The sequence below is a fragment of the Macrosteles quadrilineatus genome, unplaced genomic scaffold (genome assembly GCF_028750875.1).
Source record: "Macrosteles quadrilineatus isolate MER2022 unplaced genomic scaffold, UCM_ALF_1.0 Scaffold_3__2_contigs__length_128488019, whole genome shotgun sequence".
NCBI classification, from domain to species: Eukaryota; Metazoa; Arthropoda; class Insecta; order Hemiptera; family Cicadellidae; genus Macrosteles; species Macrosteles quadrilineatus.
The window spans coordinates 16,366,019-16,376,057 of NW_026542596.1; the positions used below are offsets into that span (position 1 = coordinate 16,366,019).

Sequence of the window (10,039 nt, forward strand, 5' to 3'; positions counted from 1 at the left end):
TGTGGGGAAAGTAGGTCGGGGTTTATGAGTATTAAGTGCTCCATTAAGTGTTTTGAAGTAAGGGTAGATTAGGAAGGTAAAGTTTAGGTAATCGGGTTGTTTGTTTTTGTAACACCATATTGTTTTTTATCTTTTGGAATACCGGTAGTTGGTTAAACGGAAAAACAATTTCAAAAATGCTTGCATCTAAATCTGAACTTTCTGGACTTTTCTTTCAAACGTTTTTAAATTATTCCTACGATCTTAAAACAAGAAAATAGTTACCTTTAAAACATTTTTAAGGCGCGGAAACCACTGCAAATTGCTTGCATTTTTGAAACCGTTTCCCCGTTTAACCAACTATTACATAAGATAAAAAACAATACTGGTATGGTGTAACACAAATAAAGAACCCGATTACCTATAACCTACACTTTAGGGCACCTTCCTAATCTAACTTTACCTACCGGTACTTCAAAACACTTAATGGAGCCACAAATTCTCATAAACCACGACCTGCCTTCCACACATGCCTTTTCTGCTGTAAACCCAATTTATGTAACCATACAGCACGTTTGGTTAGGTTAGTTTAGAATAGTTTCATTTTATTTTAATGTGATTCAAAATCACCGTAAAATTAACAATCAATATTTAATCAATGGTAACGCAAACCATTCTAGGAGTCCAAGAGTAAGTAGGTAGGTAGGCCTAGTCACCAGTCTGTATCACTCCACTCCTCATTCCTCGGCAAGCGATGTGCTCCGCGCATTTAGCAAATAGTTCTGTATATTTTTGTAATTTGCAGTGGTTTCGGCGCCTTAAAAAGATACCTTTGTTTAAAGGTAAAACTTAGGCTATTTTCTTGTTTTTTTAAGATTGTAGGAATGATTTAAAAATGTTTTAAAGAAAAGTCCAGAAAGTTCAGATTTTTCGAAAAAGTAAATCGGTCCCGGGCCTAGGTCTTAACTTACCGTGCCACTTACGATAAGACGAATCCCCTAAAGCGAGATTCGCTAAAAAGCTACTCACGCAGACACAAGAAAAAAGCCCTAAATGTTAGGCATTCTATTTACACAAAAAAACTTGGAGAACTTTGTATTTTGTGCTAACCAAGCTTCCTTGGCACCATAACTTAACTTATAATATTTTAGTGAATTCAGAATTATTAAGTTAGCTACGCAAGAAGGACTATGCTAACTTAACACTACTTAAGTAAAAGTAAATCGACAAGTTTCTACTTACATAGGCTAGGGCTAGGCTTAACTTATTACAAAAGTGTTTAAACTCCGAATGTGCACAACACAATGAAAAAATCAAATGAAGGTTTACAAATCGAATTGATATTAGCATAACTTAGCCCAGTTAAGAAACTGTAGGCCTACCCTAATATTTTTATTCTGTACTCTTGTACTGCGAACAAGCTTTGGAAAAAAGCTTGAGGCAAATCATTTTTTAATTCAAAACATGGTAAGTGTCCAATTTCAATTATAGGCTAAGCAATAAAAGTTAAAACTGGCTAATTATGAAGATGTATTTAAATAGTAACTTACGGCCTAGGCCTAACAATAAGTTAAAGAATTAAGTACCTGCTAAGTAAACATTTTTCATTTGTCAAATCCAAATTATCGTTTGGGCAAATAATTTAGGGGAAGCGTAACTTAATTGGTTGTGTCGAAGCTAGGCCTACCAAACCATTACAATTATTATAAACCACCACTAGGCTACTTACCAAAAATACAATACATCTACGTAGACTCGATCTGTTTTTATGATCTTACATTTATTGTTGTCTTTCAATTCACTTCTTTCTGGAGATCTCATTTGAAAAAGAAAAAACAGAGCTTCCAACCATCAAGGTCCATAAAAATCCGTAGATAATCAAACTCATCACTTTCACAAGCACAACAAACCGAAAACCTCCAAAAACAAGCCTATCATACGTAATCGTATCGTATGAAACTACGGAGACCGACAAACGAAACGATATTGAAGGTTAGTTTTCTTTTCTGTTCACTTGTTTGCATTTATTACGTCAGATTTATACAGTAATACAAAGCAGCAACTGCATGTTTACTTGGAATGAGTATTGATTATAGAAGCTAGATAAAATCATCAGAATCGAAATTGAATGCTAATGTATATACTTCTGATAAAAATTTTAAATTACTGTATTTCCATGACTTAGTAGCACTGAGCTAAAATTATAACTGGAGGTAGCACTGCCATGGCAGAAGTCTGTCAAAAGCGAGTCGCTGATTTTGTTAGGTTGGTATAGCAGTAAGTTTTCTTACCATAGCAATAACATGGCTTCTTATAACTAGGTTGGTATAGCAGTGAGTATTTTTGTCATACTTGAATACTTTTAATACTTTAATAATTTTCTTTGAAATGGCGACCATACAAAGTAGGTGTTTTAAGCCAAGTATAATAATAGCCATAGCAATAATATGGCTTCTTATAACTCACACCTCACGCAAACATGGCGGCTGGCGACACGCATCTTTGACATTCAGTGCTACCTCCAGTTAGAATTATAGCTCAGTGCTTAGTAGTACTGCTCGGCCAATCCAAATCCAATGGTAAAACCTGTTTTTTTTTACGTGTGTTTGAGAAGTGTCAATGATGTATATGTCATCAATTGAGTGTTGAGTGTGGTGATGTATATTGAATGGGACGATTGATGACGAAGTTGGACAACGTTTAACATGGTTCAACGCGGACAACGATAAAAAACAGACACTACCGATAAAAAACAGACATGACACCACCTAAATCAACGTAAAAGCAGACAACGATGAACCTGGACACATTCAAATGTGTCCAAGTTTAACGTTGCACGCAAACGACAAAAAACGGACATGGACACATTTTTTAGTTGTCCAGTGTTGGAGTGTTGGAATTGCACGTTCATCAAAATCGGATCATTTTTGTTAGAGTTATCGCACTAACGGACACACACACACACACACACACATATATATATATATCGGATTGTGTTTTTGGCCTCTAGGGACTTCAAAACGAAAAAAAATGGTCCCGGGTCCGGGTCTTACCATGAGTACTACGGTAATAGCTTATTCCCTATGGGAAATTCGCTAACAAGTAGCTGATCAGTTAAGGACTCGCACAGATCATTGTGACCCATGTGATATTTTTATTTTTTGCATTTATTGCTGTATTATGTACTAGCTGTGTACCCGTTCTACGCACGGGGATCTTTTAGTATTCAGTTGAAACCTTCATATATAAAGAACAGCAGTTGGTTTGCGTGTTTTCAGATATATGCTATCTTAAATACACGGTAGGCCTACTTTTTACTATGGACATGTAGACGCGCGTCGGTCGTGTGCCAAATCTCGACTGAAAACGCTCATTTAAAAAATGTAAGTTTCCCAGCCATATACAACAATGATTAAAGGTCTTTTTCCCGGTTATCAAAACTCAAGAACAATTTTATACACAAAGAATCTCTATTTTCATTTACGGATACCCTACAAATTATTGCACTTGCGATTAATTAAATCCGTTATGTAAGGAAAAACGTTTTTAATCTTACTTGGTTTGGATTTGCTTTCCAAAACGTGATCGGAAATGGCTGCGGTATTTGTAAACAACATTTAATGTAAACATATCAGTGACAGCTAGAAGAAATAATCATGATTCGAACAGCTGTTCGTTACTTCATAGATGAATATTATGTGATAAACATTGGGAAAACTTTAAAAAAAATCGCACAAAATTGGGTTTTTAAACATCCGTCATTTTATTTACAATGTAGTGACGCCATATTTTAATGGCTAAAGACAATCTCGCCAATCCAGTGAATACAAAATAATTTGGAACTTGATAGGTACTCTCGTTTTTCAGGAGTAGGCCGCGTAAAATGGCTCTTGGGCCGTGACAGACAGGAAGACAGACAGACATAAATTTAGTGAGACTTGTTTCGGTTTCTAGCAATGTACAGACTGGCCCAGACAAAACTGTAATTGAGCGAAGCGAGCGAAGCTCTTATACTACACTCCTACTTTTGTTTTACAAATACTCCTCCTGAACGGCTGAAGCAATCTGCACGAAATAGTAACCAACCATGGGAAGGTATAAATCTGAAATGGTACAAATCGGACCATAGGACTTTTCCCTACATGAATGCAAACTTTTAGAAATTTAACATGGGCCTTATGGGTTAATTGGCCGCCATGACATTATTTGCGAGTTAGACACTAAAAAGTAAACAAGAGCCTGAGACAAATGTTAGTCAACAAATCTACCACATTATAAATACAGTACAAAAGAAAAAATCGGATGAATATTAAAGAGCATGTAATACGAATTGATTAACAATCAGTTCTATATTGAGTGATTAAAATCATGCAGTTTATATTTAATTGTATAATCGTTCTGTTCTTTTAACAACAATGGATAGTCAACTAATTAGGCCTAAACGTATGTTGCGTGGAGAAGGAGAGGATAAAACGAGGTCACAAAAAAAAAAATACTACAACATAATTATACCAACAAAAATCACACCGCCTTTGATTTGCAAGAAAATTTGTAAAAAATGTACTTGTATAATGATCAATGTTCCATTTTATTTATGTGAACAAAATAAATGGACCATTGATTTAGGATACTGCAAGTAGACTATTCATTTACATGCACCATTGAGTTTGGATACTACAAGTAAACAATCCATTTACGTGAACTCATGGTGGAAGGAAAAAACATAGGTGTGCTATTCCCACATATTCTGACGTCACTCGGATTGCAAACAAAAGATCACCTGATTGTAACTGTCAAATTAGTATATGTATTTGTTTTGATTTGGTTGTTATTGTTTTTATTATTATAAAAACAATAACAAAAATCAAAACAACTACATACTAATTTGACAGTTACAATCAGGTGATCTTTATTTGTTTGCAATCCGAGTGACGTCAGAATATGTGGGAACAAGCTGCTATACCCGTGCTTTGCAACGGGAAGAAAATGTGACCTAGCTAGAGAGCTATTAAAGTGGTGCTGATGTGTGTTTTAAAATACAGCAACTCTATGATTTAGTTTGAAAATAAAACTGATTTAAAAAGCGTAAACCTACTTACTTTCAAACCCCTACTTTTGATGTTAATAGATCCCTAAGAATATGACAACATACCTCAGTGTTGTAATAGCATCAATTATTGCTTCATATAGACGCTTCATGAATGACATGTTTTACCATTTCCTTCAATTTTAGTCCAGCCTCTTCACATGTAGTTTAATATATATTTAAAAAATGAAAATTTGAGCAATACTTTACAAAACATTCACAACCTCACTTTAAAACCAAACATAACCCTCCTAAATCTACATAAAGCAAAACAAACATCTTATTCGAGTAAATAAACAAACACCAGTTCATTGTACTAACCAGCTGTTTCATTAACAAAATTAAATTAAATCATTTAAACATTGGAAGCATGCCAGGCGTAGCCCTTTTATTTGGAAATCAGCCCGTGGGGCAGAACCCTTAAGAAATTCGTCCATATCAATACTTTTCGGCATATCTACACACTCTATGCTTCATTTTGATGTGCCATATGCCTATATTTTAATTTGGCAAATGATCTTAACCGTTTACATAAAATTTGATTGTATCACTTTAATAATATAATAGATAGCACTCCTATGTTTTTTCCTTCCACCATGACGTGAACCATAGATTAAACATACTCCGTGAACCAGCAGTAGGCCTACCATTGACTTGAGAATCTGTAAATGGGCATTCCATTTATGCGAACCAAATATATCATTGGCATTGGATACTGCAAGGAGACATTATATTTATGAGAACCAGATGAAACATAGAATATGGTTCCTGCAAGTAGACGATTCATCACTTAATCCTGACTTATGATCGACTTTGGATACCTACTGCAAATAGGCATTCTATTTAAAATGCGATTGCAAACCAAATATATCATTGACATTGAATTAATATGCTGGCTCCGCTCAATATTGCAAGCAGACAACTGCATTGTAAACCTAGTTTTATTTATAGATGATGAAGACTGAGTAGTTCTCGCAGTCGCTCGCGTCAGTTGTCAGTCGCGTCCGCGTCTCGACTTTGACTCAGTCGACTCTCGCTCGCTGAGTCGCTTCGGCTTCGCTCATGTCAACAACAACAACACAAAACACAACAGTGCACTGCACGCACAACACGAACACACACTCACAACTGCGAGCGTTTCAGGGCAGGAATTGGACTAGCCTACTGCGCATGCGCAAACCGTAAAATTGAGCTGATCTCAAATGAACGACTCTCACACAATTGAAGCAAAAGAGTTGTTTACTGTTGTTCTGTCATCGACATCTGTTTGCCCGGTTGCCCCAGCGATTGAAGAACTGTCTAGGCTGTGTGGTAAAAGGCACTTACAAAATAAGTTACCAAGCGGTGTAACTTTCATATTAGAAACCCTTGGGTGAGTTGTATAAAGGCCTAATCTTTAGGTTAAAGGTTGACACATTTAAACCTATAGCCTGTAAACCATTAACTGTTTGGAAAAAAGTCTATGCCGTAGACTAAATATGGTCCTTAAGCCAATTAAATGTGTAGGCTAACTAACTAACATTAAAATAACTTAAGGCCTTGGCTAGGCTTTGCATTACCCTGGCGTAGGGCAAGGCTAGGTTCCGCTATCGATAGATAGGCCTACACTATAGTACCCTACTAGGTTACTATATTATATTGGGTCTCTCATTCTTTGGCAGTTTCCTGTTAAAGGGAACATTCATTATTATCGATGATTACTTTTCGATATAAGCTTATCAATATTTTTGTTTTAACTTACTTCACAATCCGTAACTTATTCCTTCTGTTATCTTCAAACGCATTTAAATTATCTACTAATTAAGAAGTAGGCCGGACCTTGTTTAGGTTAACATTTATTGCCTATTTTATTGGATTATAAAATCAAACTAAGCTAAACTAGAAACTATAACATAACTAACCAAACTTGCTGTATAGGCTATGTTACCGTTTCAAAATTCCGTTTAATAACAGAAAAGGCATGGGGAATGGCTGTTCAACGGACAGAAAAATAAAATTTCGATATTTGAAATTAAATTATATATAATAATGAATGTTCCCTTTAACAGGAAAGTAGGCTACCCATTCTTTACATTATACCTAGCCTTTATAAAGGCTACTCATACACACATATAGGCTCTAACTTAATAACTTAGAATGCTGTAACCTTTTGAAAGAGGCATTTCCTCGTGCTGTTGTAATAGTCAGAATATTAAAACATCGTTTGTTTAATTTAAATGGCGGTTTGTTTGAAATTATTTAGAGTAACATGGCCATGAGAAACATGCTATTTGAAACTCCAACGACAGAAAAATAAACGTTAAGTTTAAAAACTATTAAATTGTAGGCTAGTTATTTGTAGCGCCCAAAACCTGTTGTGCCGTTACCTACTTTTAGGAATAAACAATCTGCCCTCTACCACAGAAAACGTACTACTATAACCCAGAATGCCAACCGCATGGTAAAAAGCATTAAGTGTTTAGAGAGAGCTTTGCCAGTCAATCGTAGGCAGCGCCACCAGCGTTGCTATGCTGAGTGCATGGCAACGCTGGTGGCGCTGCCTACGATTGACAGGCAAAGCTCTCTCAAAACACTTAATGCTTTTTACCATGCGGTTGGCATTCTGGGTTATAGTAGTATGTTTTCTGTGCCTCTACTTAGTGATGTAAAAATCACTATAGGCCTACAGGTTGTTATGGTCTTTATTATTATAAAGATCAAAATAACTAGGCCTACAATTCTTTCTTTAGTTGGGGTAATTTTGATGTAACAATACATTCACAGTCTTCATTTTATGCTAGAATGTTCTACTATAAACAATGTAGGCTATTAAGAACTGCAGTAAAGTCCTTAAGAGAACCTGCAATATCAGTACCTTCAATATATATTGGGTGAAATATCAGTTTGTTATACAAATCGTACTTTATATTATTCCCTGCGATATAAATTCCGATTTTTGTTTTGAGTATTAAAGGTATCGTGATATAAATATTTAAAGCCATAGAGTCTTTTCAAATAGACTTTCACACTGTGCTGTGATAGTTAAACAAGGTTAGTTCAGTTTGGTTTAGTTTATGTTAATAAAAACCAGGTAACACCTAAATAAATACAAATTGTTCCAATAGCATCATCATTGGGTTGGGTTAGTGTTTTCTATCAAAACTTATTGTCAAAAGCGCCAAATTATACCTAGTCGTGTCTTTTCATGAGTAACTTAGCTTATAGAAAAAAGCTAAAAATTTTGTTAATGATACCTTGTTTGTTTATAAACAATAGGCCTACCACTTTCAAAAGAACCTGCACAGAACCATGGCTGTCTCGCGCACGTAGATGTGAAGGGTGATGGTGGGGAAGGGCCTGGAGCAGTGGTGGGGATAAGTCGTTGGGGCGAGGTGTCTTTCCCCCCACTCTGACTCTCCTGCATGCACGACTCAAACAGGTGCGTGGTTTTTTTCTATGTGGTAGGCCTATAAGCTAACATAACCTAAACGCCGCAATGGTCTGTAAAAGATTGGCGGGTGGTCCTCTTTTTAAAAAGACCCATAGCCTAACAGATTAATAAGCAGGCCTATTTCTTAATCAATTTATTTTATATAAATTTGAAGCTATTGTCAGTAGGCCTATTAATTTATAGAAATTGAAAATTTGATAGGATAGAATAATACATTAAGGTTTCTCTGCAGAACTTTACCCCATAACATTGCTGTTGCAGTGCAATGTAATTTTCAGAATCAGTCTTCTTCACTTTGTATTTAGGCTAAGTAAAATTGATTTTCCTTGCTGCATATTAGGGAACATTATTACCATGTTTAATAGCCATGATAAGGTACAGTAGACTCCCTCTTATTCGGACACCTTTTAACCTGACATCGGTTAAACCAGACAACACTCGGTGGAAATTACATCTCTTTAACCGGGCAATTTTTATCAGCACATCGGTTTAACCGGACTAGGTCGGCAGGAAGTGGGAGGTAAGCGTTACTGAAACGACTGTTCTTGTGTTAAGGATATGAGAACAGTGATTACTAGTCTAAATAAAATGCTCTACTACATTTTAGTCAAATACTGTATATACAGTATGCATTTAAACGGTCAGTTTTTATGAGTTTGTGGGACATCAGTTAACCAGAAAATCCATTATCCGCTCTGACCTCGGTCCCGAGAGTCTGGATAAGAGGGAGTCCATTGTACTGTATATTTTACTATGTTATAGTTACACGAATAAAAAAATAACAGCCAAAACTTCATGCATTAACCCCATAGTACCACATACAATATGTTTACTGGTATGAACTACGCTGTAGGCTTCACATTGAATGTGTTGCCCAAGTTTATTAAATTAAACCTAAAACACAGTTTTTTTGTTACAGAGTCATTGATTGAGGTGCTGGTGAACTGATTGAAGACTTAAACATGTTTTGTTATTTGTGTGAGGTGTAATAGTACGGACTGTTGTGATAAATTACCACTGTTTATGATTTACTTTATATGTTTTTAAAATAAATGTTCTACATAAACTATTAAAATTGAATGATCATTTAATGCCACTATTTCCAGCTGTAATAATTTTTTTATACTTCTTTTATTTTTTACTTTGTTTCTAAACATAAGTTCTGATGTAATCAATATTTGCATAATATGAAGGCCCCACTAGAAAAAACAGGCCATGCTGCAGCACGGGCAGCGCAACACTACGTCACAGTGGTGGATAGTTGTACTAAAATCTTACAAACAGCCAGCTTGTTTATTTACCTAAAACGTATGGGGATGGTGATGGCAATGAATTTATCAATGAAATCCATCCACTAGTGTGACGTCATGAATCCTGCAGCATGGCCTTTATGCACTTTAATATAAAATAGTAAACACAACAGCTTTTTATATACCATTGTTATTATTTATTGGTGTTTTTGTATTGCAATCGTTAAGTTGCATGCGTCGTTGCAGATGCATTGGTCTGTTTAAATGTATAAAGGAACTAAAATAAAATCTGAA

General features: G+C 35.6%; 1 protein-coding gene across 2 annotated transcripts in view; it reads right to left on the reverse strand.

The window, feature by feature from the left end:
* The window catches only part of LOC128990275 (uncharacterized), a 28,125-nt gene extending 26,191 nt beyond the window's left edge, over positions 1–1,934 (reverse strand). For both annotated transcript variants that reach the window (XM_054412594.1, XM_054412593.1), the window contains exon 1: positions 1,709–1,934. The gene's annotated coding sequence lies outside the window, so the exon portion shown is untranslated. The remainder of the gene's footprint in view (positions 1–1,708) is intronic.
* Positions 1,935–10,039: the final 8,105 nt, after the last annotated feature.